This window comes from Moschus berezovskii, chromosome 2, assembly GCF_049115385.1.
Source record: "Moschus berezovskii isolate FMDL1 chromosome 2, NW_MosBer_1.0, whole genome shotgun sequence".
Lineage (NCBI taxonomy): Eukaryota > Metazoa > Chordata > Mammalia > Artiodactyla > Moschidae > Moschus > Moschus berezovskii.
In genome coordinates this window covers 37,401,535-37,417,310 of record NC_142461.1, presented here as the reverse complement: position 1 = coordinate 37,417,310, position 15,776 = coordinate 37,401,535, and positions in this window count along the sequence as shown.

Genomic DNA, 15,776 nt, shown 5'->3' with positions numbered 1-15,776 from the left:
ATGTATTGACTTGCAAATCTGGTTAGCCATACCAGAAGGTTCACTCCATGAAAGCAGGTACAACATCAGTTCAGTTCAGTTCAGTTCAGTTGCTCAGTCGTGTCCGACTCTCTGCTACCGCAAGGTACAACATGGTGCCTGTCTTTTCACTCTGGGATGCCCAGCACCCAGAAGTGTAATTAGGATAAAGTGATATTAATGAATATTTATAGACTAAATAGAATAACAGAATGAGGTGATATCCATGAAATAGGCAGTGGCCATATTACACAGGTTGTTCCAGACCATGTTAAAAGAGTGAATCCAATTAATTGTCTCAACCCACAAGACAGTTTTAATCAGAGGTGATTGGATCAGTGCTTAAAAGTACATTCAGTGTATGTCTCTCACCAAAATCCACGTTTAACTTTTATAGAAGGTGCAAAACACTATTCTAAGAATCAGAGCATGGTAAAATTATGGAACTAGAGAAAAAAACATAGCCATGAGCTAAGATTAAAAATCCCATGTATTTCTTTGTATAAAAACATTGTTATTAATAAAGATAATTTTATTAAATCCCCACAGGAGAAGCAAGGTATCTCATCTTAATGAATTATTAATTCCATAAAAGAACTTTACCTTTCTTGACAGATTTTTTATTAACACTTTCATACTTATCTGATTCCATGAACTTCTTTACTAGTGAAAGGAAGAATTTTACATAGTGAACTGAGTCGCACATGTTTCCTCTGCTAGAATTCTATGCCTCCGTTGTTGAAGCTACAAAGGCCATGTGGTCAGTGGTATTATCCATTCCAGTTGATAACTGCAAGAATAAGAGGACCGTATTATAGGGTTTCCAGTTCTCCCTTTCAAATAAACTGTCAGTGTAATATGATGCCAATGAAATCTACTTTCATTTTTAGGACTTCACAAAATAATTCTAATATTCATTTCAAAGAATACATGCATTTTCCATGAGAGTTTTTTTAATAACAATAATGAGTAGGTACTTGCCCTTGATAAATTAAAATAGACTGTAATAATTTTTTTTAAGTTTTTATTTTGAAACAGTTACAGTTTCATAGGAATTTGGAAAAGAGAAGAGAGATTTTACCCCCATCATCACATCTTAATCATAATCACTTTCAAAACAAAGAAATTAAAACTGGCACACTGTGTGCATTTGGTTTTATGTCATTTTTTCAGATGTTGAAGTTTCTGTTACCACCATTGCAATCAAGAAACAGGCTTATGGTATCATCACAGAGCACTGCCTTAGGCTTATCATCAGTCAGTCTCCTTAGTCTCATAAACCAAAGACCCTGCCCTGAAGTATCCAAAACTTTGGTCAATGGTGAGGGCTCCAACTGGTCAAACCTCACCTTCCTCATGTACACCTTCCATATCCAACTGTGAAGCCAGTTATCAAAATTGTGGGTATAATTATGCATGTCTAAAAAATAATTTCTAAATGCAAGTATTGAATCATAAATGAAATCAATTCAGAAGGAGATGATTTTGAGAATCCCATGAATTTGGTTTAAAGCAAATAATCACATGCATAAAAATTCTGGAACAAATAGGTGAGTTCAGCCAAGTTTCAGGATACAAGTTCAACATATGAAAATCAATATTGTTTCTATATACTAACAAGGAGTAGAGTTCAAGATAGCAGAGTGGAAGGCTCTGTACTCAGCTCATCTTCTTGCACAAGAATCCCAAAATTGCAACTAGCTATTGAAAACCACTGAGAGGAGGATGTTGAAACCAAAAAAGAGACATCCCACATCCAAGAACAAAGAAAGTCAAAATGATCAACACTGAAACCAGGTTGATTATATCCTTTTCAGCCAAAGGTAGAGAAATACTATACAGTTAACAAAAACAAGACTGAGAGTTGACTGTGGCTCAGATCATGAACTCATTACAAAATTCAGGCTTAAATTGAATAAATTAGAGAAAACCACTAGACCTTTCAAGCATGACCTAAATCAAATCCCTTACCATACAGTGGAAGTGATGAATAGATTCAAGATTAGATGTGATAGACAGAGTGCCTGAAGAACTATGGATGGAGGCTCATAACAATTGTACCGGAGGTGGTGATTAAAACCATCCTCAAGAAAAAGAAATGCAAGAAGGCAAAGTGGTATTCTGAGGAGAAAGGGAAAGATTAATCCAACTGAATTCAGAGTTCCAGAGAATAGCAAGGAGAGATAAGAAAGTCTTAAGTGAACTATGCAAAGAAATAGAAGAAAATTAAAAAAAAAAAAAAAAAGGGAAAACCTAGAGATCTCTTCAAGAAAATTGGAGATACCAAGATTACATTTCATAGAAAGATGGGCACAATAAGGGACAGCAACAGCAAGGACCCTAACAAACAAGAAGAGATTAAGAAGAGGTAGCAAGAATATACAGAAGAACTATACCAAAAAAAAAAAAAAAAAAGTCTTAATGACTTGGATAACTACCATGGTGTGGTCATTCACCTAAAGTTAGACATCCTGAAGTGTGAAGTCAAGTGGGCATTAGGAGGCATTACTACAAACAAAGCTAGTGGAGGTGATGGAATTCCAGCTGAGCTGTTTTAAATCCTAAAAGATGATTGTGTTAAAGTACTGCACTCAATATGCCAACAAATTTGGAAAACTCAGCAATGGTCACAGGATGGGAAAAGGTCAGTTTTCATTTCAATCTCAAAGAAAGGTAATGCCAAAGAATTTTCAAACTACTATACAATTGCACTCATTTCACGTGCTAGCAAGGCAATGTTCAAAATCCTTCAAGTTAGGCTTCAATAGTACACGACCTAAGAACTTCCAGACGTACAAGCTGGATTTGCAAAAGGCAGAGGAACCAAAAATCAAATTGCCAACATTCTCTGGGTCACAGAAATAGCAAGAGAATTTTTAAAAAAATCTACATCTGTTTCCTTGACTATGATAAGGCCTTTGACTGTGTAGATCACTACTAACTGGAAAATTTTTTAAGAGATGGGGATACCAGACTACCTTGCCTGGCTCCTGAGAAACTTGTATGCAGGTCAAGAAGCAACAGGTAGAACCAGACATGTAACAGTGGACTGGTTCAAAATTGGGAAAGGAGTACATCAAGGGTGTATATTGTCACCGTGCTTATTTAACTTATATGTAGAGTACATTGCAAATTGCTGGGGTGGATGACTCACAACTTGGAATCAAAATTGCTGGGAGAAATATCAACAACCTTAGATATGCAGATTACACCACTCTAGTTGCAAAATGCAGAGAGGAACTAAAAAGCCTCTTGATGAGGGTGAAAGAGGAGAGTGAAAATGTTGCCCTAAAACCCAGCATTCAAAAAACTAAGATCATGCCATCATTTCATAGCAAATAGATGGGGGAAAAGTAGAAACAGTGACAGATTTTATTTCCTTGGGTACTAAAATCCCTGCAGACAGGGCCTGCAGCCATGAAATTAAAAGACGCTTACTCCTTGGAAGAAAAGCTATGACCAACCTAGACAGCGTATTAAAAAGCAGACACATTACTTTTCAGACAAAGGTCCAAATAGTCTAAGCTTGTGGTTTTTCTAGTAGTCATGTATGGATATGAAAGTTGGTCCATAAAGAAGGCTGAGCACCAAGGAACTGATCCTTTTGAATTGTTGTGCTGAAGAAGACTCTTCAGAGTCACTTGAACAGAAAGGCAATTAAACCAGTCCATCCTAAAGGAAATCAACCTTTAATATTAATTGGAAGGACTGATACTGAAACTGAAGCTCCAATATTTGGCTACCTGATGTGAAGGGCCGACTCATTGGAAAAGACTCTGATGCTGGGAAAGATTGAGGGCAAGAAGAGAACGGGGCACAGAGGATGAGATGGCTAGACATCATCACAGACTCAATGGACATGAGTTTGAGCAAACTCCAGGAGACAGAAAAGGGCAGGGAAGCCTGATGTGCTGCACTTCATGGGGTCACAAAAAGTCAGACATAAGTTTGGGACTGAACAACAAATTTCAACAATGAGCATGTAAAAATTAAGTAAAAAACCCTATAATTGAAAATGGTTATTTGACCAAACTCTAGGTTCCTTTGAGCCTCTCCTCCTTTAGATCTCAACATTTGTTGTTTTCAGCAGAGGATCCTGCTAAGTCAGTTTAACAAGAATCCTTCTACCCTTGATGCTTCATGACACTTAATATTATCAAGTTCATCATCCATTACTCTTGATGTGTATACCCTCATCCTGACTTTAGTGAAAAATCTTGTTAAGCCAGTTTACCAAGAATCCCTCTACCCTTGATGTCTTCTCCTATTGGTTTTCCATCCACTGTCTCCCTCATTCTGCTCATTGACTATAAATCCCCACTTATTCTTATATTTGGAGTTGAGCCTATTGTTTCTCCCCAGTTGCCATAGAATTGACCCTTATTACAATATTCTTAAATAGTCTTCCTTATCACTTTAACACTGTCAGAACAATTTTTCTTTTTCACAATCACACCAAGAAAAATAAAATACTTTGGTATACATTCTTTAAAATGTACAGGATCTATATACTGAAAATTTGTATCTTTAATGTGATTCCAATAAATGATTTAATGCCCTAGTAGGGTATTTTGCTAGATCTTCATGTATCTGTTGAACAAGAAAAAAAGACAGTCTTGCAGATGGGAGAACTGCTGAGTTAATTGGAACACAATTCTGTACATGAATTATCCTTTGCAAAAATGATGAGTGATCCACAACCATTCTTTTCTCTTAGCTCCCTGTCCAGCCCACCCCTAATTTAATATTTGAACATATAAGAAGTTGGATGAAAGTTGGCTACAGCTTTGGTATTACTTGGAATATTCTTTATAATGCATTTGAGAAATAATTGTCACTCTCATTGGGCCCTGAAATATTTACACAGTGCACAGAAGTCACCGCCATTATATGACACAGGAAAAGCTAAAAGCTTCTGATCAATGATAGTCCACACACCAAATCATAACAAACATGCAGTTATACTAAACATGAAAGATTAGAGAGCTCTGAATAACAAAGTTTTATCCACATGCCAGAAGGCTGTATGCTTTCTGATTTACAGTGAATAGTTTCTTTTCTTGGACTTTTAGAAAGACATCTTTGTCTTTTGGGATTCTGATAAGTATAGAAAGAAAATATAAGAGCATAAATTCTAAGCTATTTCCTAGCACTACCAAAATCTCTCTACAGCCCTTAAATAAATCTGAGTTCTTTAAGGTTTCCTGTATAATATGGGATTAATAATATGCATTATCTAAGTCTGAGTTCACTGAAAGAAATAGGCATTATAGAAATAAATTGCTGCTTTTTTGTCTGCCATCATTTGACTGTAATATGTATCTTCTTCCAATAGAATTTTCTGGGTAATAGAGTCTTTTACAACACTGTATATTAACATTCACAATTGAGAGTAAGAGTACCTGATAAGTTTGGTATTATAGGAAGCAGAATGAGTTATTCTGAAGGAAGTTGTTCAAGACAGTGATTTCTCTCAGCTGTGCAAATCATTTCAGGATTATCTCTTAAGGGATGCCTTATATGAAAAAAAAATATAAATGATGATATAAAAGGTTATTCTGGTTAATTTGTAAAGTTGGGTAATGTGACCATAGCAAATATAGTTTCAGTGCTATCCCTAATTTTCTTATTGACTTATCCTTCCTCCCAACCCCTATCCCTTGACCTGCCCCTCTCTGTATAACCCTGTCTCTCTGTCTCTCCCTCTCTTACCCGGAGGCAAATACAGAAAAGTGAAAGTTTGCTAGTTATAGTTTTCTGGCTCAATTCCTTAAACTCTACAGACCTAAACATAAGGGAAATTTTTTCTTCATTACTTCATCACCCTGTAATTTTTTTGTTCTTAGAATTCAGTCTGCATACAAAGAAAAAGAATTTATATAGAGTTTGGTTTCACTTTTCTGGGCCCTGAGGTAATATATATATATACACACACGTATATACATATATTTACATATTTATCTGCCTAAGTAAGGATGTTCAAAGACTCCAAGCAATTAAAGAGACAGAAATAATAACAGTAATAGTAAAAGGCTAAGAATCATAGACTGTTGAGGTACATTTTTCTAGGCAATAGAACAAGGATTCTATCAGGAAGATCAGTACTGGTTTATTTTATCCTAAATTCTTCTGAGAAGTTAGTTTTTTCTATCTGCTGCATAAGATTAGCTCTTCTTTTTTTGTAGTTAAACTTGTTTTGATGAGCAGTGTAACAATATTTCCACTTTCACATTTTTTTTCCCTTTTTCATCCCACTGTTTGTTCTGTATGGGAACAAGTGAATGTGTTTATGTTTTTTTAATCTATCAGTATTGCTCATTATGATTCTAGTCATAAGAAACACATAGTCTAAAGTCATGATGTTCAACAGGATGTGGAGAAAAAAGACGAGTTGAATCATATGGCAATATTACTTAATTGCATGGAAAATTCCCTTAAAGGTTCTGATGACCATTTGTCCATTTGTTGGACTATTTGTTTGTCCAACAAGTAAACAGGGACCTTGCTTCCCTTGGTTATTTTTGAACCAAATACTATAATTTTTATTCAGTTAAAAATGATAGAAAATTGCCAACTTCATAAAATGAATATATCCCAGAATGTCATAGGTCTTTAAAAATAGAAGTTAATTTTCAAAACTTATAAGTAAATTTTAAAACATTTCATGAGATTTGGAGGAAAAAATCCATAATTTTACCACACAAATATACAAATTTTATAATTATTTCTGTACATACCCTCTCATTATTATTCTCTATTACACATATTTTTAGATGACTCTACCTTGAGATTTTTTTGCCCAAAAATGTAACAGGCAAATAGAGAGTGGGTGGTAAAAAGGAAACCCCCAGTCTAAGATATACCACTGTCATAATCCAGTGTTACTAAGATGAATGCAACCTATTCACAAGTATATTAGGGCACAAGGAAGATTAAGAACTATCACTGTGCATGCAACATGGATCCATTACCCCATTTGCTTCTTTTAAGTTAGAAGTAAGTTGTAACTTACTTGCTGGGCTGGATGAAGCACAAGCTGGAATCAAGATTTCTGGGAGAAATATCAATAACCTGAGATATGCAGATGACACCACCCTTATGGGTGAAAGTGAAGAGGAACTAAAAAGCCTCTTGATGAAAGTGAAAGAGGAGAGTGGAAAAGCTGGTATAAAAATCAGCATTCAAAAAACAAAGGTCATGACATCCAGTCCCATCACTTCATGGCAAATAGATTGGGAAACAAGGGAAACAGTGGCTGACTTTATTTTCTTGGGCTCCAAAAACACTGCAGATGGTGACTGCAGCTATGAAATTAAAATATGCTTGCTGTTTGGAAGAAAAGCTATGACCAACCTAGACAGCATATTAAAAAGCAGAGACATTACTTGGCTGATAAATGTTGATCTAGTGAAAAATAGTTTTTCCAGTAATCTTGTATGGATGTGAGAGTTGGACCATAAAGAAGGCTGAACGCTGAGGAATTGATGATTTTGAACTGCGGTGTTAGAAGAGACTCGAGCGTCCCTTGGACTGCGAGGAGATCAAACTAGTAATCCTTAAGGAAATCAGTCCTGAACATTCATTGCAAGCGCTGATACTGAAGCTGAAACCCCAATACTTTGGCCACCTGATGTGAAGATCTACTCACAGGTAAAGACCCTGGAGCCAGGAAAGATTGAGGGCAGGAGAAGGAGACAACAGAAGATGAGATGGTTGGATGGCATCACTGACTTCATGGACATGAGTTTGAGCAAGCTCTGGGAGTTGGTGATGAAAAGGGAAGACTGGCGTGCTGCAGTCCACGGGGTCACAAAGAGTCAGACACGACTGGGCGACTGAAATGAACTGAACTGAACTGAAACCATAACAAATAATCTTGCCATTGAACATAATATGAACTCACTGTCATAAAAGTTGCTTCAGAAATTAGGCCATGTCATTCTAATCTCCATGTTAACCAGGCTCCACAACCATGTTGTTATCAAGAGGAAACGATAAATATCCCTTGAAGTAAACCAATTATAACTTGGAATGCCTGTCATCTCTGAAGAAGAATGGCTGTTTTAAATGTGTCTGTGTTTTCATTTATTAATTAAATTAAAATTCTTCATCTCTTTTAGTGTAATATTAAAGAACACAAAAGCTGGAATTTCAGGCATGAAATTTTTTATTTTTGATCCTCAGCCAGTTCAGTGCATATCCAAGTGTGAAATCCTGGAAATTTTAGTTAAATTCTCTAATAGGAAATTCATTTCCTCATCAGTAAAATTAGAACAATTATTTTAAAGTACTTATCACAGGAACTGTACAAATTAAGCACTCAGTAAGTGGTAGCTATCATTTTTATATGAAATTAGCTCTGTAGGATATTGACTAGTAAGTCAGTATATATTCCAACATGTGTTTGATTTAAGAAGAAAGCTGTTGATTTAATTACAAAGTTAATTCATGCTAAGATAAACACAAATGCTTACAATTGAGATATTTGGTAATTATGTGTAGATTATTCTAGGTTTGTTTCTAAAGAAAGCTGAAACTAAGTGATAAAGGAATTAATTCTGTATTTCTTTTAGTAGTTCAGCACATGATAATGCAATTTTAAAAAGAGTAAAATATTTACTCTGACCCTTAAGAATTACAGAATTCTTAATTATTTAATTCAATCATTATATTTAAAATTTTGGATCTATATTTAATTTTATTGGGAAAATAATTTGTCAATATATTATGTGAGTCAAATAATATTAATAACTACCACTTGCCCCAAACTGCCAAAGTTTATGAAATGTTAACCTATTTCAGATTGGCTAGTTGTCTATGATTGCGGTATCGGTCTGTCTGCCCTCTGATGCCCACTCTCAGTGCCTACCCTCTTACTTGGGTTTCTCTTACCTTGGACGTGGGGTATCTCTTCACAGGTGCTCCAGCAAAGTGCAGCTGCTGCTCCTTACCTTGGACGTGGGGTAGCTCAATTCCACCGCTCCTGGGCTGTGCAGTCGCCTCTTTTTTCAAATCCTAAAAGATGATGCTTTGAAGTGCTGCACTCAATATGTCAGCAAATTTGGAAAACTCAGCAGTGGCCACAGGACTGAGAAGGTCAGTTTTCATTCTAATCCTAAAGAAAGGCAATGCCAAAGAATGCTCAAACTACTGCAAAATTCAAGCAGGTTTTAGAAAAGGCAGAGGAACCAGAGATCAAATTGCCAACATCCGCTGGATCACGGAGAAAGAAAGAGAGTTCCAGAAAAACATCTATTTATGCTTCATTGACTATGCCAAAGCCTTTGACTGTGTGGATCACAATAAACTGTGGAAAATTCTGAAGGAGATGGGAATCTCAGACCACCTGACCTGCCTCTTGAGAAACCTGTATGCAGGTCAGGAAGCAACAGTTAGAACTGGACATGGAACAACAGACTGGTTCCAAATAGGAAAAGTAGTACGTCAAGGCTGTATATTGTCACCCTGCTTATTTAACTTATATGCAGAGTACATCATGAGGAATGCTGGGTTGGAAGAAACACAAGCTGGAATCAAGATTGCCCAGAGAAATATCAATAACCTCAGATATGCAGATGACACCACCGTTATGGCAGAAAGTGAAGAGGAACTCAAAGCCTGTTGATGAAAGTGAAAGAGGAGAGTGAAAAGGTTGGCTTGAAGCTCAACATTCAGAAAACAAAGATCATGGCATCTGATCCCATTACTTCATGGGAAATAGATGGGGAAGCAGTGGAAACCATGTCAGACTTTATTTTGGGGGGCTCCAAAATCACTTCGGATGCTGATTGCAGCCATGAAATTAAAAGACACTTACTCCTTGGAAGGAAAGTTATGACCAACCTAGATAGCATATTAAAAAGCAGACACATTACTTTGCCAACCAAGGTCCATCTAGTCAAGGCTATGGTTTTTCCCGTGGTCATGTATGGATGCGAGAGTTGGATTGTGAAGAAAGCAGATCACGGAAGAATTGATGCTTTTGAACTGTGGTGCTGGAGAAGACTCTTGAGAGTCCCTTGGACGGCAAGGAGATCCAACCAGTCCATTCTAAAGAAGAAACTACACTACACCAGGATGAGAAGACGACGACATCAGAGGTAGACAGCTTGCTCAAGATGCTGGACCTGATTCGTATGATCATTTATAATGTTTTCTTGACTTCTTAGCCCTCTGCATATAAATCAAATGCTTTTCTACCATAAGCCTGATCCTATGCTAGTTTTAGAAATTAATCCAATTGTCAGGTTTGTAGACATGTAAAAGCTCATTCTGCTTATACAAAAACTCTGTTAGACTTGTGCCATCCTAATGTCCTTAAACCATGGCAACAGTCTGCTTCTAAACTGGAAAATTGAAAACAAAAGCTGGAAATCAGAGTCAGGGCTATGGGAAATCCAAGATGGCTGCTTGGCTTTTCCCAGCTCCCTGACAAACCTCATTTTTTATTTGATGGGTTAAAGCCTTCCTGGCTACAGGGCCTCCATAATGAAAAATCACAGACTATTACATTTTGTAAATTGTTAAATTAAGTTTCTAGTTTTGCTAATGTCTAGTGTTTACTACGGAGAAGGCAATGGCAAGCCACTCCAGTACTATTGCCTAGAAAACCCCATGGATGGAGGAGCCTGGTAGGCTGTAGTCCATGGGGTCGCTAAGGGTCAGACACGACTGAGAGACTTCACTTTCACTTTTCACTTTCACATATTGGAGAAGGAAATGGCAACCCACTCCAGTGTTCTTGCCTGGAGAATCCCAGGGACAGGGGAGCCTGGTGGGCTTCCGTCTATGGGGTCACACAGAGTCGGACATGACTGAAGTGACTTAGCAGCAGCAGCAGTGTTTACTAATACTCACTGATGAGACAGTTCCTTGTTATGTGATACTGCTAAAAGATTTAAGTTATTAAAAGGGACACTCTAGGTTAGTTTCTAAGGCTTATCTCAGTAACCAATCTTCAGATAAAGGTCGGATACTCCATAATGTACAACCAGGAGATTAACACCAGACTGTAATCATTTAACAAATGAAGTCAGGTGACTTGGGGTATACCAGGCTTTATCTAATGAAAGTTCTTGACTTATAATTCTTATTTTACTAATAACTGCTAGCTATGGCTATATTATTTTCTATGTCACTTGTTTCACTGAGCCTGTGATATCATGCTGAACTGACAGCTCCATATGAGATCAAGAATTGTAATAATGTGACTCTGGGTAGGGGAAAAAGCAACAAGAGGAAATATTTTCCTGGACCAGGAGGCTAGTAAGACAGTGGTCCAGAGACTTTTGCTACTTGCAAGGCCTGGCCCAATTTTAGCACACTGAGTGGCCCATCACTTCCCTAGACCTGGGAATGAGCCTTCCCAGCACCGCGGGACACAATGGCCATGAAATGGTGTCACATGGTCAGATATGTGGCTAAGAAGGGACCCTGCTGACTGGAAGTTGGTCCTTGCCAGCTGCCTCTACAAAGATTACATCATGACCATTGCAAGCATCTGACCTTCAACACCCCCTGAAAGAAGTTCAGGGTGAAAATCAGGAATGAGGCAATCTGTGCTCTGAAAAAAAAAAAACAAACAAACAAACTGGCAGAATAGGCCTTCAGATAGTTAGATCTTTTCAGAAAAAGGTTTTATGAGTTCCAATTCTTGCATCTTCTCATACCTAGAAAAAACACTGACGTCATTAATGGTGACATCTGCTTTGGCTATTAAATTTTTTTTTTTTTACAATTAAAAGTCAAAATAGAGTAGTTATGGTTCAGAAATAGTTATTTCCCAGATATCCTGAAAAATGATATTGTGGGTGTGATTTCAGATTAGACGCTGTGACCTAATGTAGAACTTAATGCTCCTGTAATGCATTTTTGCTTCTGTACTTTGCTTGCTGCTCGTAAAACCAAAGTTACTCCATTTTAAGATAAGGTTGTTTTTAAGTAAAGATTCCTAAAATTGCTTTTGAAAAAAAAATAAAAATAAATGCAGATCTTCAAAAATAAAAAATAAAGATGAAGCATCAATCCCGAGAAAAAAAATAATAATAAAGTTCTATGAATAAGCTATAAAAATAAAATAAAATAAAGGAGATAAATCCTGGGTGTTCATTGGAAGGACTGATGCTAAAACTGAAACTCCAATACTTTGGCCACCTCATGCTACAAGTTGACTCACTGGAAAAGACTCTGATGCTGGTAGGGATTGGGGGCGGGAGGAGAAGGGGACGACAGAGAATGAGATGGCTGGATGGCATCACCGACTCAATGGACATGAGTTTGAGTGAACTCTGGGAGTTGGTGATGGACAGGGAGGCCTGGCGTGCTGTGATTTTTGGGGTCGCAAGGAGTTGGACACAACTGAGCGACTGAAATGAACTGAACTGAACCGTACAATTGCACTCATTTGCACTCAAACTACTGCAGAATTTGCACGCTAGCAAAGTAATGCTCAAAATTCTCCAAGCCAGGCTTCAGCAATACTTGAACTGTGAACTTCCGGATGTTCATGCTGGTTTTACAAAAGGCAAAGGAACCAGAGATCAAATTGCCAACATCCTTTGGATCATCAAAAAAGCAAAAGAGTTCCAGAAAAACATCTATTTCTGCTTTATTGACTGTGCCAAAGCCTTTGACTGTGTGGATCACAACACACTCTGGAAAATTCTGAAAGAGATGGGAATCCCAGACCACCTGATCTGCCTCTTGAGAAACCTGTATGCAGGTCAGGAATCAACAGCTAGAACTGGACATGGAACAACAGATTGGTTCCAAATAGGAAAAAGAGTACATCAAGGCTATAGAGAGTCACCCTGCTTATTTAACTTATATGCAGAGTACGTCATAAGAAATGCTGGGCTGGAAGAAGCACAAGCTGGAATCAAGATTGCTGGGAGAAATATCAATAAACTCAGATGTGCAGATGACACCACCCTTGTGCAGAAAGTGAAGAACTGAAGAGTCTCTTGATGAAAATGAAAGAGGAGAATAAAAAGTTGGCTTAAAGCTCAGCATTCAGAAAACTAAGATCATGGCATCTGGTCCCATGACTTCAAGGCAAATAGATGGGGAATCAGTGGAAACAGTGTCTGACTTTATTTGTTTGGGCTCCAAAATCACTGCAGATGGTGATGGCAGCCATGAAATTAAAACACGCTTACTCCTTGGAAGGAAAGTTATGACCAACCTAGACAGCATATTAAAAAGCAGAAACATTACTTTGTTAACAAAAGTATGTATAGTCAGGGCTATGGTTTTTCCAGTAGTCACGTACGGATGTGAGAGTTGGACTATAATGAAAGCTGAGCACAGAAGAATTGATGCTTTTGCACTGTGGTGTTGGAGAAGACTCTTGAGAGTCCCTTAGACTTCAAGGAGATCCAACCAGTCCATCCTAAAGGAGATCAGTCCTGGGTGTTCATTGGACGAACTGATGTTGAAGCTGAAACTCCAATACTTTGGCTACCTGATGTGAAGAACTGACTCATTGAAAAGATCCTGATGCTGGGAAGATTGAAGGCAGGAGGAGAAGGGGACAACAGAGGATAAGATGGTTGGATGGCATCACTGACTCAAAGGACATGAGTTTGGGTAAACTCTGGGAGTTGGTGATGGACAGGGAGGCCTGTTGTGCTGCAGTTCACAGGGTCGCAGAGTCAGACATGACTGAGCGACTGATTTGAACTGAACCTATTTCAGAGAAGAAAAGGCACATATAAAAAATTTAAAAATACAAATATTAAGTAAACAATTTTTTTTTAGGGAACCTGAAAATCTTTTTTATGGAAGCATAAGGATGATACCTCGGTGTTCAGTTGTGTCTGACTCTTTGTGACCCATGCTTCTCAGTCCATTCCTTTATTCCCAGCAAGAATATTGGAGTGGGTTGCCATTTCTTCCTCTATGGTATCTTTCTGACCCAGGGGTCAAACCCATGTCTCTTGCATCTCCTATACTGTAAGAGGATTCTTTACTGCTGACCCACTGGCGAAACCCAAGGAAAACACAGGACTCTCGTATTGGAAGAGTGATATTACCACCCTCTCTTCATCCTTGTTCTTTCAAAATACATGGTTACAAAGAGAAAGGAATATGTATCTGCTCATTGGCCACCAAAGATTCTTAAACAGGACTCAAGTTTGAGTTTTAGATACAACAAAAAATTTCTATCCTTATCCTCAAATCATTCCAAGAACTCAGTTTGCTTCCTGTGGTTTAGCTGAATCCAGATTGAAAAAAGGAAAAAATATATTATAAGAAAATTTTATATTTCTGCTTGAAAAAAATCTTCAAAATAGTAATTTAGAAGAACTGAAAACCTACAGGGAGTATTTCGAGTGTCTTTACTTTTGAACCAATTTTAGAAACAGTAGTAGGCAAAGAAGAAACTATATTTTGCTGTGCTCCTACTTATAAATGACTGATTATGAAATAAGCACATGGTAGTACATATGTATGTGTGTTTATTGATAAAAGTATCAAAACAGAATCAGAATTTAATGTCTCCAATTCAGCTTTAGAGCAGTAGAAAGCATTAAGAAGAAAAAGTCTATGTAGGTGAAAGGGAGAGGGTAAATTATTTAAAGTTTTTTAGATCTGATATTTTAATGTAACCTTTAGAATCTGTGAATTAAACTCATTAACTTTTTTTCATTAATATTACTTATTCTCCTATTCTTGTGAATAAATATAAATTATTTATCCCAGTAATATTCTTTCCGGCTTAGCTACAAAGTATTCTTGGGCTTCCCTTGTGGTTCAGCTGGTAAAGAATCCGCCTACAATGTGGGAGACCTGGGTTTGATCCCTGGGTCAGGAAGATCCACTGGAGGAGGAAATGGCAACCCACCCCAGTACTCTTGCCTGCAGAATTCCATGGACAGAGGAGCAGGACAGGCTGCAGTCCATGGAATCGCAGAGTCAGACACGACTATGCGACTATCTTTCACTTTCAGGCAGTTCTAAACCATCTTTCAGCACAAGGGACTCTGATCAACTTTTGTTAAGAAATGTGAACTTAAACAACTAAGTAGGAGAATAATCAGAAAGAAAAATGTAACTGCTCATTGACTACCAAAGAATTTCATTCTCAGTTTGGGAATGAAATTTTACATGTCCATATTTTCTTGGTAATTCACTGTCAAAAATTCGGAGTAGAAATGAGACCTCATTAGAAGTCAGGAGACCTGAAAGTCTTTTCCTGGCTTTTATTATGGCATAAGAGGAGACACTACTTTATAAAGCATTTGTCGCTGTTCAGTTGTTCAGTTGTGTCTGAATGTTTGTGACCCATGGACTGCAACGTGCCAGGCTTCCCTGTCCTTCACCATCTCCCAGAGTTTTATAAAGCATTATAAAATTTTAATGTCAAAATGTCTGCTCTGTGACCAGAATTACAAAGTAGACATATGAAAATCATCGGAGGTCTTAGGTGGGTTCCATACCAAAAACCAAACGAAATTTATTTTGCTTTGGGCGCCATATTTTGAGTTTTCATCTTCTTTCTATATATATAGATATAAACAAGCTCTTCAGAAAGTACCTCCACAACTGTTCTAGTATAAAAATAATCAAAGCAGATGATTTCATATCTTACTTTTAGTCATTTAGTCCCCACAGCTGCATTTTACTATGCCTTTTTTTGTTTTGAAGGCAAAGTTGATCTTAAATAGCAGTTCTATCATATCTGTTCTTTAGACATGTAACTGCATCAGCAGCTCTTGGTTTCTGCATGTTTGAGGGGGTAAAGTACATATGGTCCT